The following is a 15545-nucleotide window of genomic DNA, read 5'->3' on the forward strand; positions in this document are numbered from 1 at the left end:
GAGGCTGACGTGAAACGCCTGGCTGCGGATCTGAAAAAAGTACAGGAGAGCTGTGTGAGTTTAGAGGGAATTTCTAGCCGGAATAACCTGAGACTAGTATCCGTCCCAGAGTCAGCGGAAATGCCTTGCGCCACGGATTTAGTCTCTGGGCTGCTGAAGGATGTTCTCGCCATGGATGAGATGTCCCTGATTAATCATGCCCATCGGTCACTTCGCCCAAAGCCCTGGGATAGTGAGAGGCCCCTGTGACATCATTCTTCGGAGTGCACTTTTTCCATGAGAAGATGGAGATTCTCAGATGAGCCCGCAATACCACTCTGAGCTGTCAAGGACAGAGCTTCTCCATCTACCAGGACTACTCCCCCACTGTGTCCAGGCAGCGTGCAGCTTTCGGGCAGGCCAAACGATTACTATGGGTCCATCCAGGTGTGAAGTACGTTCTGCGATTCCCGTCCCGTCTATGGCTTTCTCATGATGGTAAAGACTACACTTTTGATAGTCCAGAGGCTATGGCTCACATTTTGATAATCTAATGTGCTTGCCTTAAAAGCATTCAGTCATTTTAATTTCATTTTATTAAGGGTTTACATAATTCCAGCTACAATAGCCATTTACAACATTAACAATGTCTACACTGTATTTCTGATCAATTTGATGTTATTTTAATGGACAAAAAATGGCTTTTCTTTCGAAAACAAAGACATTTCTAAGTGACCCCGAACTTTTGAACGGTAGTGTATGTGTGTGTGTGTATATGTACAGTCGTGGTCAAAAGTTTTGAGAATGACACAAATATTAATTTTCACAAAGTCTGCTGCCTCAGTTTTTATGATGGTAATTTGCATATACTCCAGAATGTTATGAAGAGTGATCAGATGAATTGCAATTAATTGCAAAGTCCCTCTTTGCCATGAAAATGAATTTAATCCCCAAAAAACATTTCCACTGCATGTCAACCCTGCCACAAAAGGACCAGCTGACATCATGTAAGTGATTCTATCGTTAACACAGGTGAGAGTGTTGACGAGGACAAGGCTGGAGATCACTCTGTCATGCTGATTGAGTTAGAATAACAGACTGGAAGCTTTAAAAGGAGGGTGGTGCTTGAAATCATTGTTCTTCCTCTGTTAACCATGGTTACCTGCAAGGAAACATGTGCCGTCATCATTGCTTTGCACAAAAAGGGCTTCACAGGCAAGGATATTGCTGCTAGTAAGATTGCACCTAAATCAACCATTTATCGGATCATCTAGAACTTCAAGGAGAGAGGTTCAATTGTTGTGAAGAAGGCTTCAGGGCGCCCAAGAAAGTCCAGCAAGCGCCAGGGCCGTCTCCTAAAGTTGATTCAGCTGCGGGATCGGGGCACCACCAGTGCAGAGCTTGCTCAGGAATGGCAGCAGGCAGGTGTGAGTGCATCTGCACGCACAGTGAGGCAAAGACTTTTGGAGGATGGCCTGGTGTCAAGAAGGGCAGCGAGGAAGCTACTTCTCCCCAGGAAAAACATCAGGGACAGACTGATATTCTGCAAAAGGTACAGGGATTGGACTGCTGAGGACTGGGGTAAAGTCATTTTCTCTGATGAATCCCCTTTCCGATTGTTTGGGGCATCCGGAAAAAAGCTTGTCCGGAGAAGACAAGGTGAGCGCTACCATCAGTCCTGTGTCATGCCAACAGTAAAGCATCCTGAGAACATTCATGTGTGGGGTTGCTTCTCAGCCAAGGGAGTGGGCTCACTCACAATTTTGCCTAAGAACACAGCCATGAATAAAGAATGGTACCAACACATCCTCCGAGAGCAACTTCTTCCAACCATCCAAGAACAGTTTGGTGATGAACAATGCCTTTTCCAGCATGATGGAGCACCTTGCCTTAAGGCAAAAGTGATAACTAAGAGGCTCGGGGAACAAAACATCAACATTTTGGGTCCATGGCCAGGATACTCCCCAGACCTTAATCCCATTGAGAACTTGTGGTCAATCCTCAAGAGGCGGGTGGACAAACAAAACCCCACAAATTCTGACAAACTACAAGCATTGATTATGCAAGAATGGGCTGCCATCAGTGTCACGCCCTGACTCAAGGGACTTGTATTTGTCAGGGTGTGTATTTTCTGTGTTGTGTTTGGCTATGTTGATTGTCTATGTTAGATTATAGTATGTCTAGATCTATGTTGGCCTGTGTGGTTCCCAATCAGAGGCAGCTGTCGCTCGTTGTCTCTGATTGGGGACCATACTTAAGCAGCCTTTTGGCACCTGTTAGTTGTGGGATCTTGTTCCGTGTAAGGTATGTTTGTGTGTTACCTTGGACGTCACGTTTCGTTTGTTGTTTTGTCGCGTGTTCATTCGTTAAATAAACATGTATGCTTATCACGCTGCGCCTTGGTCCTTCTCGTTCGTAAATGATCGTGACAGAAGATCCCACCAAAATAGGACCAAGCAGCGTGTTCAGGAGCAAACGCCGGGAACTAAACAGGAGGTTACGTTAGTAGATGTCCTCCTCGGTTGGGGGAGGATTACGAAGGAGGAGGCCGTCCGCTACCGGAGGGCGATGAATGAGGATGCCCAGGTAGGAGAGGAGAAACGGCGCCAACAGTGCCGACGACGGAGACCCGAGAGGCAACCCCAAGAAAATGTTGGGGAGGGGGCACACGGTGTGGACGACGAGGCAGCAGGAGGCAGCGACAGGGCGATTCTGCAGGTTAGGAGAGGAGGCCACCAGGTTACGGGGGCTATTGGTCCAGAGGGAGCAGGAGTTATTTGGTCAGAGGGAGGAGCTACAGGAGGCTATAAGGGAGAAGGAGAGTGTAGAGGTACGGCGAGAGGAGCTGGTTAGGCAGCAGAAGGAGCGGGGGTTTATAAGGGAACCCAGTCCCGCTCCTCGCACCAAACAAGTGGTGCGTGTCACCAGTCCGGTCCGGCCCATTCCTAATCCCCGCACTAAGCCAGTGGTGCGTGTTCCCAGTACGGCCCGACCCTTTCCTGCTTCCCGCACAAGGCCTGTGGTGCGCGTCGCCAGCCCGGTCCAGCCTGTTCCTGTCCCTCGCACCAAGCCAGTGGTGTGTGTCGCCAGCCCGGTCCGGCCTGTTCCTGCCCCTCGCACCAAGCCAGTGGTGCGCGTCGCCAGCCCGGTCCGGCCTGTTCCTGTCCCTCGCACCAAGCCAGTGGTGTGCGTCGCCAGCCCGGTCCGGCCTGTTCCTGCCCCTCGCACCAAGCCAGTGGTGCGCATCGCTAGCCCGGTCCGGCCTGTTCCTGTCCCTCGCACCAAGCCAGTGGTGCGCGTCGCCAGCCCGGTCCGGCCTGTTCCTGTCTCTCGCACCAAGCCAGTGGTGTGCATCGCCAGCCCGGCCCGGCCTGATCCTGCTCCCCGCACCAGGCCAGTGGTGCGCGTCGCCAGTCCGGTACGGCCCGTTCCTGCTCCCCGCACCAACCCAGTGGTGCGCGTCGCCAGTCCGGTACGGCCCGTTCCTGCTCCCCGCATCAAGCCAGTGGTGCGCGTCGTCAGCCCGGTCCGGCCCGTTCCTGCTCCCCACACCAAGCCAGTGGTGCCTGTCGTCAGCCCGGTCCGGCCTGTTCCTGCTCCCCGCACCAAGACAGTGGTGCGTGTGTCCAGTCCGGCACGGCCCGTGCCCGCTCCACCGGGGTCCAGTCCAGCTCCGGTCAGCGGTTCCACTCTGGAGCCAGAGCAATCCGCTCCACCGGAGTCCAGTCCAGCTCCGGTCAGCCGCTCCACTCTGGAGCCAGAGCAGTCCGCTCCACCGGGGTCCAGTCCAGCTCCGGTCAGCCGCTCCACTCCGGAGCCAGAGCAGTTCGATCCACCGTCGTCGGGTCCAGCTCCAGACAGCGGTTCCAGTCCAGACCCAGACGTCAGCCCCTCTCCAGGTTTGGGGTCTCCCACACCAGGGTCCAGACAGGGCTTGGTACGTCGTGGGAGGAAGGAGAAGGGAAGCAGCACGCCGAGGTCCAGACCAGACCAGGGGCGCAACAGGGAGGTGGAGAGTAAGTGGTGGTCACGCCCGGAGCCGGATCCGCCTCCGAGGCGGAATGCCCACCCGGCCCCTACCCTGTTAGGTTTATGTGGCGCGGTCGGAGTCCGCACCTTTGGGGGGGGTACTGTCACGCCCTGACTCAAGGGACTTGTATTTGTTGAGTCAGGGTGTGTATTTTCTGTGTTGTGTTTGGCTATGTTGATTGTCTATGTTAGATTATAGTATGTCTAGATCTATGTTGGCCTGTGTGGTTCCCAATCAGAGGCAGCTGTTGCTCGTTGTCTCTGATTGGGGACCATACTTAGGCAGCCTTTTGGCACCTGTTAGTTGTGGGATCTTGTTCCGTGTAAGGTATGTTTGTGTGTTACCTTGGACTTCACGTTTCGTTTGTTGTTTTGTCGCGTGTTCATTCGTTAAATAAACATGTATGCTTATCACGCTGCGCCTTGGTCCTTCTCGTTCGTAAACGATTGTGACAATCAGTCAGGATGTGGCCCAGAAGTTAATTGACAGCATGCCAGGGCGGATTGCAGAGGTCTTGAAAAAGAAGGGTCAACACTGCAAATATTAACTCTTTGCATAAACTTAATGTAATTGACAATAAAAGCCTTTGACACTTGTAATTGGCTTGTAATTATACTTCAGTATACCATAGTAACATCTGACAAAAATATCTAAAAACACTGAAGCAGCAAACTTTGTGAAGACCAATACTTATGTCATTCTCAAAACTGTACACTACCAGTCAAAAGTTTGGACACACCTACTCATTCAAGGGTTTTTCTTTATTTTTACTATTTTTTACATTGTAGAATAATAGTTAAGACATCAAAACTATGAAATAACACATATGGAATCATGTACTAACCAAAAAAGTGTTAAACAAATCAAAATATATTTTATATTTGAGATTCTTCAAATAGCCACCCTTTCCCTTGATGACATCTTTGCACACTCTTGGCATTCTCTCAACTAGCTTCAATAAGAAGAAGAGACTTGCTTGGGCCAAGAAACATGAGCAATGGACATTAGACCGGTGAAAATGTGTCCTTTGGTCTGAAGTCCAATTTGAGATTTTTGGTTCCAACCACCGTGGCTTTGTGAGACGCGGTGTCGGTGAACGGATGATCTCCGCATGTGTATTTTCCACCGTAAAGCATGGAGGATGAGGTGTTATGGTGTGGGGGTACTTTGCTGGTGACACTGTATGTGATTTATTTAGAATTCAAAGCACACATAACCAGCATGGCTACCACAGCATTCTTAGTGGGACTATCATTTGTTTTTCAACACGACAATGACCCAACACACCTGTAAGGGCTATTTGACCAAGAAGGAGAGTGATGGAGTGCTGCATCAGATGACCTGGCATCCACAATCCCCAGACCTCAACCCAATTGAGATGGTTTGGGATGAGTCGGACCGCAGAGTGAAGGAAAAGCAGCCAACAAGTGCTCAGCATATGTGGGAACTCCTTCAAGACTGTTGGAAAAGCATTCCAGGTGAAGCTGGTTGAGAGAATGCCAAGAGTGTGCAAAGCTGTCATCAAGGCAAAGGGTGGCTATTTGAAGAATCTAAAATCTCAAATATATTTTGATTTGTTTAACACTTTTTTGGTTACTACATGATTCCATATGTGTAAGGGTTGGTGTGAGGTGTGACCCAGGTGCGGTACAGGACAGTAGGCAGTAGGCAGTAGGCAGAGATGGTGAATCAAGGATCTTTACTGATGGTCCCAAAACCAGGATACAAAATAACGGACTTGTCACGATAAAATAAAGGAGGAGCAAATTGGTCTCCAAAAACAGGCTGACAGCAAACATACAAAATACTAACTATGACTGAAAACAACAATGAAACAGGGAGAAGACTTCTCAAGTACCTGTACATACGTCTTGCGATCAGACACTGATTGGTTCTGTTTGACATCGAGAAACTAGCAGAGAAAACAGAGCAAGGGAACACAGGGAAGTGAGGGCATAAATACACAGGTGAACAGGTAGACACAGGTGACACCAATAGGATAATGATTAGTCCGGACTGTGAGTGAGGAGGTGCCTAAGGTTCTCAGAGGATGACACCTAGTGGGTCGCTCCGGAACTGCGACCCCATCCTGTAACACGTGTTATTTCATCATTTTGATGTCTTTACTATTATTCTACAATGTAGAAAATAGTAAAAGTAGGTGTGTCCAAACTTTTGACTGGAGGTGCTTTTCTCATTTCGATTGGCTCATGGGATTCACTTTTAATTTTTACTCTCTTTTTGCTGCTTGATCCACTAACACAAAACGCTACTTTAAAGGGCGGGACTGTGGGTTTGGGTTTAACGCCGCACTCTCACAGACATACTGTGCGAAGAGAACATGTTTATTTAGGCTTGTACCTCATCCCAGGTATTGTCTGGGATGGGGTGGTGGATGTTGTGGAACATCAAAGGGGCCAACAACCCTGTGAAACGTAAGAGGGTGCTGACACACTTAAAGGGTTTGAATGCAAATGTTGCATTTCTACAAGAGACTCACTTGAGGACTGGTGAGCACTTTAGGATGCGTAGGGCCTGGGTTGGTCAGCTGTTCCACTCTAACTTTCATAGTAAATTAAGAGGTGCTGCCATTTTGCTTGATACATCTACTCTCTTTGTAGCTTCTGAGGTTATTGCTGATCCTAAGGGATGATACATCATTGTAACCGGTTGTCACGATCGTTGTAAGAAGCGGACCAAGGCGCAGCGTGATAGGCGTACATCTTTTAATGAGTACTTTACACCAATAACAAAACGATACGTGAAGTCCAAAGGTTAACACAACACAAACCTCTCCGGAACAAGATCCTACAATCAACAGTGCCAAACAAGCTGCCTAAGTATGGTCCCCAATCAGAGACAACGAGAATCAGCTGCCTCTGATTGGGAACCACCCTGGCCAACATAGAAAACACGAACTAGGACAAAACATAGAAAATCACACATAGAAAATCCACACCCTGGCTCAACATATAAGAGTCCCCAGAGCCAGGGCGTGACAGTACCCCCCCCCAAACGCGCGGACTGCGACCGCACCAACCAAACTCAAGAGGGTAGGGGCCGGGTGGGCATTCCGCCTCGGAGGCGGATCCGGCTCCGGGCGTGACCACCACTCTCTCTCTAACCCCCCGTAGCGCCCCTGGTCTGGTCCCGCTGGCCGGAGCTGGACTGGACATCGGTGGAGCGGATTGCTCTGGCTCCGGTGTGGAGCAGCTGACCGGTGCCGGACCAGGCACCGGTGGAACAGGCACGGACCGTGCCGGACTGATGACGCGCACCACTGGCCTGGTGCGGGGAGCAGGAACGGGCCGGACCGGGCTGACGACGCGCACCACTGGCTTGGTGCGGGGAGCAGGAACGGGCCGGACCGGGCTTACGACGCACACCACTGGCTTGGTGCGGGGAGCAGGAACAGGCCGGACCGGGCTGGCGACGCGCACCACTGGCTTAGTGCGGGGAGCAGGAACAGGCCGGACCGGGCTGGCGACGCGCACCACTGGCTTGGTGCGGGGAGCAGGAACGGGCCGGACCGGGCTGACGACGCGCACCACTGGCTTGGTGCGGGGAGCAGGAACAGGCCGGACCGGGCTGGCGACGCGCACCACAGGCTTGGTGCAGGGAGCAGGAACAGGCCGGACCGGGCTGGCGACGCGCACCACAGGCTTGGTGCGGGGAGCAGGAACAGGCCGGACCGGGCTGTGGAGACGGACTGGAGGTCTGGAGCGAAGAGCTGACACAACCCGTCCTGGCTGAATGGCTATTACTACACACTCTGTGTGAGGCATCAGCACAGGACATACAGGGATGTGCACACGTACTGGCACTACAGCACGTGGCACTGGCGCAGGATATCCGGGACCGAGGAGGGGTACTGGAGGCCACGAGCGTTGAGCCGGCACACTCCGTCCTGGCTGCATGCCCACCTTAGCACGACACGTGCGTGTTGCTAGCACAGGACGTACAGGACTATGCCGGACCACTCGCGGCACAATACGCAGCTCCGCATACCTCGGAACCTGCCCAGTCTCACACTGCCTAGCCTGAGTACGGGGAGTTGGCTCTGCTCTACCTCTAGGCTCCGCCAACCTCCCTTCCAGCCCCCCAAACCTGGTGGCCTCCTCTCCTAATCCGCCGATACGTCCTGTAGCTGCCTCCAGCATCCCCGTCGTCCATGCTGTGTGCCCCCCCCAAAAAATGTCTTGGGGTTGCCTCTCGCCTGTCCGACGACGGCCCGGTTGGCGCCGCTTCTTCTCTCCTGCCTGGGCATCCTCCCTCATTGCCCTCCGGTAGCGGACGGCCTCCTCCTCCGTGATCTTCCCCCAACCGAGGAGGACATCCACTAGAGTAACCTCCTGTTCCTTACCCGGCGTTTGTTCCTGAACACGCTGCTTGGTCCTGTTTTGGTGGGATCTTCTGTCACGATCGTTGTAAGAAGCGGACCAAGGCGCAGCGTGATAGGCGTACATCTTTTAATGAGTACTTTACACCAATAACAAAACAACAAAACCATACGTGAAGTCCTAAGGTTAACACAACACAAACCTCTCCGGAAACAAGATCCCACAATCAACAGTGCCAAACAAGCTGCCTAAGTATGGTCCCCAATCAGAGACAACGAGAATCAGCTGCCTCTGATTGGGAACCACCCTGGCCAACATAGAAAACATGAACTAGGACAAAACATAGAAAATCACACATAGAAAATCCACACCCTGGCTCAACATATAAGAGTCCCCAGAGCCAGGGCGTGACACCGGTAAACTGTTTTCTACCCCTCTTGTTTTGGCTAGTGTTTATGCTCCCACTTGGGATGACACAAGTTTCATTTCTACCTTTTTATCTGCTATACCCAATTTAGACTCCCATTCGTTGATTTTAGGGGGGGATTTCAACTGTACAATGTCCCCAGTTCTTGACAAGTCCTCACAAAGAGCTACAGGCCCATTTAATCAAATCAAATCAAATGTTATTGGCCACATGCGCCGAATACAACAGGTGCAGACATTACAGTGAAATGCTTACTTACTGCCCTTAACCAACAGTGCATTTATTTTTAACAAAAAAGTAAAAATAAAACAACAAAAAAAGTGTTGAGAAAAAAAGAGCAGAAGTCAAATAAAATAACAGTAGGTAGGCTATATATACAGGGGGGTACCGGTGCAGAGTCAATGTGCGGGGGCACCGGCTAGTTGAGGTAGTTGAAGTTGAATGTCCCTACTCAATATTTTCTTCATAAATATGCTATGTGTGAGGCCTGGCGTTTCCTACACCCTACAGATAGACAGTATTCCTTTTTTTCTCATGTTCATCAAACATACTCCCGCATTGACTACTTATTTCTGGACAAAAAACTTCTGCCCAACCTTCGGAGGTGTACTTATGACAGTATTGTTATTTTCTGACCATTCACCATTAGTGCTTGAGATAGAGTTTCCATAGCAACCTCCTGTGTCATCAATGGCGTCTAAACTCCATTTTACTCTCAGATAAGGAGTTTGTCAATTTAATTTCCCCTGAAATCACCTTATTCCTAGAAATTAACTCAACGCCAGGTATGTCCTACCCTACCATATGGGAGTCCCTCAAAGCATTCCTGCGTGGCCAAATTATTTATTATACAGCCGACAAAAACAAAGCTCGCTCTCAGCGGCTTCAAGACCTGAACGAAGCCATAGCTTCATTGGATGAGAAGTATGCTACAGATCCTTCCTCTGATCTATATAAAGATCGTCAGCTACTCCAAGCTGAATTTGATGTGCTCTCTACCAGAAAAGCTGAACAATTACTCTTACGAGCTCGATACAGAGTGTGTGAACAAGGTGACAAGGCCAGTAAACTCCTTGCACATCAGATCCATAAATCTGAGGCCTCACGTTTAATCCCACCAATACGGACCCTGTCTGGAGCTTCCACAGTTATACATAAAGAGATCAATGATCAATTCAAAACAATTTTACTAAGCGCTGTACCCCTCTGAATCTCCTCAAAACCCTTTGTTGATTGATTAATTATTCGATGGTCTGAATATGCTTTCAATTGATACAGACTCCCATGACTGTTTTAGAAGAAGAATTTACACCTGAGGAGATTGCAACAGCATTGTCTGCAATGAAAAGTGCACATTCCTGCCTCGATTGTTTGCAGAGTGCCTTAATACATCAAAGCTACCGCCTAGTCTTTATCAGGCTTCAATTTCATTACTATTAAAGAAAAACAAAGACTCCCTGGAATATGGATCCTTTTGCCCAATCTCGCTTTTAAACTGTGATTACAAAATCCTAGCCAAGCTCTTAGCCATCCGTATGGAAGGCTCGCTGCACCAAGTAATACACTCTGACCAGACTGGCTTTATGAGAAATAGGCATTTGTTTTTTCAATATTAGGCGCCTTATGAATATACTGTACTCCCTAGCGTCGGGGGACCCGGAGGTAGTGGTCTCGCTCGATGCGGAAAAAGCTTTTGACCGCGTTGAGTGGGACTACCTAACAGCCGCCCTTTATAGATTTGGCTTTGGTCCCAAATTCATTGCGTGGATAAATATTCTTTATTTTTCTCCCATGGCTTCGGTACGGACAAACAACTTGTCCTCGGACTATTTTCCCTTGCTCCGCGGATCCAGACAGGGTTGTCCACTCTCCCCCTTGTTGTTTGCTTTGGCAATCGAGCCCCTCGCCGTCGCACTGCGCTCTAATTATGCTATTCAAGGTATAATCAGGACAGGCTTAGAGCAGAAAGTCTTGCTATATGCTGATGACCTTCTTTTGTTTATCTCCAACCCTGATACCTCATTACCACATGCCTTATCTATTCTTTAAAAGTTTGGATCAATATCAGGTTACAAGCTGAATCTAGGCAAGAGTGATCTTTTTCCTGTAAATCAGGCTGCTTTAAAAGTGCTCTTTTACAAGCTTTCAGTTTAGGATTGTCCGGGATCAATTCTACTTGGGAGTTAAAGTGACAAGGAAATATTCAAATTGGTTTAAGGAAAACATTGTTGCTCTAGCAGACAGTTTGAAACAATCTTTTACTTTTTGGAAGTCTCTACCTCTCTATCTTATTGGAAGGGTTAATGTCATTAAAATTAATGTGTTGCCACATTTTTTATATTTATTTCAATGTTTACCCATTTTTATTCCAAAATCTTTTTTAAATTTACTGGATCAAACATTCTTGTATTTTATTTGGGATGGCAAGGTACCACAGATTGGTAGAAAACATTTACAGAAGCCTAAGTGTCACGTTCGTTTAAAGACGGGTCGGACCAAGGCGCAGCGTGATATGCGTACATGTTTATTTAACGATAAACACACGACAAAACAACAAAGGAAACGAAACATGAAGTCCAAAGGTACAACACAACAAACCTTACACGGAACACAACAAAATCCCACAACACAGGCAGGAAAACTGGCTGCCTAAATATGATCCCCAATCAGAGACAACGAGCGACAGCTGCCTCTGATTGGGAACCACACCCGGCCAAACATAGAAATACAAACCTAGAATCTTCACACCCTGACCAAACTAGCTAGAGTTCTATAGGCCAGGGCATGACAGTACCCCCACCCCAAAGGTGCGGACTCCGGCCGCACAAACCTGACTGAATAGGGGAGGGTCCGGGTGGGCTTCCAGCCTCGGTGGCGGCTCCGGCTCCGAAGTGGAGCCGTTGACCGGAGCTGGCTTGGGCACCGGTGGGGCGGACTGCTCTGGCTCCGGAGTGGAGCCGCTGACCGGAGCTGGCTTGGGCACCGGTGGAGCGGACTGCTCTGGCTCCGGAGTGGAGCTGCTGACCGGAGCTGGACTGGGCACCGGTGGAGCAGACCACTCTGGCTCCGGAGTGGAGCCGCTGACCGGTGCCGGACCAGGCACCGGTGGAACGGGCACGGGCCGTGCCGGACTGGCGACGCGCACCACTGGCTTGGTGCGAGGAGCAGGAACAGGCCGGACCGGACTGGCGACGCGCACCACCGGCTTGGGGTGAGGAGCATGAACAGGCCGGGCCGGACTGGCGACGCGCACCACCGGCTTGGTGCGAGGAGCAGGAACAGGCCGGGCCGGACTGGCGATGCGCACCACCGGCTTGGTGCGAGGAGCAGGAACAAGCCGGCCCGGACTGGGAACAGGCCGGGCCGGACGTGGAACACGCACCACTGGCTTGGTGCGAGGAGCAGGAACAGGCCGGGCCGGACTGGGAACACGCACCATTGGCTTGGTGCGAGGAGCAGGAACAGGCCGGGCCGGACTGGGAACACGCACCACTGTCTTGGTGCGGGGAGCAGGTATGGGGCGTCCCGGACTGGGAACCGGTGCTGGAGGTCGATGACTGTCTCCGTCCTTTACACTGCGCGCCCCCTCCTCCTCCAGTGAGGACTCATCCTTGAGCCCCCACGAGTGCAGTGGTCGGGGCTCCTCTCTGTCGCTCCCCGACCACCCTTTTAGCCCCCCAATTTTTTTTTATTGGGGCTGTCTCTCCTTCTCCACCCTGATCCCTTTCAGGGCCTCCATCTGCCTCGCCAGATCCTCTCTTATCTCCCGCCAAGTCCATACTCTCTGCTCCTCCTGGGCACGCTGCTTGGTCCATTGGTGGGGGGATCTTCTGTCACGTACGTTAAGAAACGGGTCGGACCAAGGTGCAGTGTGAAAGGTATACATGTTTATTTAAATAATAAACACACGACACAGTAACCAAAATAACAAACTTAACCGTGACGGTCCAAAGGGCTTACACACTAGCCTAAACAGGAACACAACAAGATCCCACAACACAGGCAGGAAAACTGGCTGCCTAAGTATGATTCCCAATCAGAGACAACGAGCAACAGCTGCCTCTGATTGGGAACCACACCCGGCCAAACATAGAAATACAAACCTACAATCTTCACACCCTGACCAAACTAGCTAGAGTTCTATAGGCCAGGGCGTGACACTAAGGCATTGGGTGGTTTAGCCCTACCAAATTTTCAGACATACTATTGGGCTGCACATTTCTGAGCCCTTTTGTACTGGCTGCAGACTGATCCTACTGGCCCAAGACCACTCAGGGTCCAGATGGAGTGTGAATCATGTAAACCTGCTGCACTTTCCTATGTGTTGCGCCCATCTGTCCAGTGTCCCTAGGCAAAAGGTGTGTTAACCCAATTGTAAAGCAGTCTCTTACAATTTGGAATCAGTTTCGCTTAGCCTTTAGCCTCCGAGGCTTTTCTTTATCAGGCCCAATCAATCAGAACATTTTATTTCCTCCATCTTTAAATGATGGGGCTTTCGACATCTGGCACTCACTCGGCCTCTCCTCACTAGCCCAATTATTCTTTGATGATACATTTGCCTCTTTTGCTCAGCTACAACAAAAGTTCAACCTCCCCCAATCACACTTCTTCCACTATCTCCAGGCTAGGAACTTTGTTAGAGCTAACACACCTGAATTTCCCAATAGGCCTGCGAGTACAGCTATAGAGAGCATCTTTGAGCTAAACAAGCTTCCTAAGGGTGCAATTTCAGATGTATATGCAGTCATTAATGACTTATAGAACCCTTCTTTGCTGCCTTTAAAGATTCGATGGGAAAAGGATTTGGGGGAGGAACTTGGGGAAGACACCTGGGAATCTGTGCTGCACAAGGTGCATTCGTCCTCTTTTAGCACTAGACACAGCCTCATTCAATTCAAGGTGGTTCACCGTATCCACTGATCCGGGGCCAACCTCTGAAGAATATTGTCTGATGTTGATCCTACTTGTGTCCGATGTAAAATGGAACCAGCCACTCTGTTTCATATGTTTTGGGGCTGTCACAAATTGGCTGGTTTATGGGAATTCATATTTAAATGTTTATCTGATATATATGACACTGTTATAGATCAATCTCCCCTTACAGGAGGGGGGCATTGAGATTGATTCTTATTGAATGTGACTTGTGGATTAACTTATTTTGCATTACAGTAGTCAACCTACACCCACAAAGTCACACAACACCCAACAACATTAGCTGTGTGGTTGAACAGGTTGGTCATTTCAGGTAACACAATACTAGTAGGCCTACTGTGTGTGTGTGTGTGTGTGTGTGTGTGTGTGTGTGTGTGTGTGTGTGTGTGGAAATGTTTAACTATACTTGTGGAGACCAGAAGACCCCACAAGAATAGTAAACAAACAGAAATGACCATAGAATTAGAATACTAGAATGGACATGAACCTTCTTATGATAGGATAAAGGTCAACATGTTTTGGTCAGGGAGTTGGTCAACCATGGTTTGCCAGATAAGATACTGTGTAAAATAATGAATTTGAAGAATTAATCTGCACTGTATGTTTGTTAGCTAGCTAGCCAGACAGTTTAAGAGGAATTATTCCATTCATTTTTTTAAATTAACTGCCAATATGCCAACATTCCATTCAAACAATGCAGTCAATCCACAGCCATACACTGGCTGAAATCAGTTGATGATAGGACAATTTGTAAATGCAAGAAGTACCATATAATAGTACTCACAGCTTTCCAAGAAAACAAAAATGTTGACATTTATGGTCTGTTTACATATATTATAGAGGCTACTTATACAGATTTGTATTTAATAAAACCTGTATAACCTGTAATTATAGTTATATTACAATATTTAAGTTCACAATAATTATATTATACAATTTCTGCTATGTCACATGCCTTACGTTTATTTTCTTGCAGAAGGAAAATCAGGATAATGCCTCTACTGCCATTCATTCCAATTAGACTGGTTTGGATTTCTCCCTGACCAATATGGCTGCCATTTTCACCCCATTCAGGAACTTTGAGGGGTTTATGACATATCCCCTCTAGTAATTTAACAGGATCTCGCTGAACATGACAGTCTCCTGTCATTTGCCTTTTATTAGGCCTCAAACAAACACTGATCATAGTCTACATCTATAAGAACACTCACACGATGTGTGGTTATATCACTGTGTTAGTGAGAATGACATAACCAGACTCCGCCCCACGGACTTATTGTTATTGTTTTTGTTTTGTTGACGAAGCTGAGGTGAGGAGCGTCGCACAACTTGGTCAAATAAAATTCAGTATATATTCTGCTGTTATTTTGTTCATGCAATGATGTCAGAGGGGGAAAAAAAACAGTGTTCGTTGTTTGCTGTAACTTTGTTGTGGTAATATCCCATTAAGGATTCCAGCTTTAACTGCAAGATCATTATACGTACTTCCACTGTACCTCTGGTAGACAAATAGTGAGTTCATGCAAACTCTTTCCATCAATTGTCACGATCGTCTGAGGAAACGGACCAATACGCAGCGCGTGGAGTGAACATGATGACTTTATTTAAATAAAAGCAACCACGAAAACAACAAACAAATGACGAATGTGAAGTCCTACGGTACACTGACCAAAAGGAACAAAAACCCACAAACCCAACAAGAAAACATACAGATTAAATATGGCTCCCAATCAGAGATAACGAGCCGACAGCTGACACTCGTTACCTCCGATTGGGAGTCTTAGACCAAACCTAGAAATGAACCCAACAGAAAGGCAAACCTAGAAATACACACAAC

Source organism: Coregonus clupeaformis, chromosome 21, assembly GCF_020615455.1.
Source record: "Coregonus clupeaformis isolate EN_2021a chromosome 21, ASM2061545v1, whole genome shotgun sequence".
NCBI classification, from domain to species: Eukaryota; Metazoa; Chordata; class Actinopteri; order Salmoniformes; family Salmonidae; genus Coregonus; species Coregonus clupeaformis.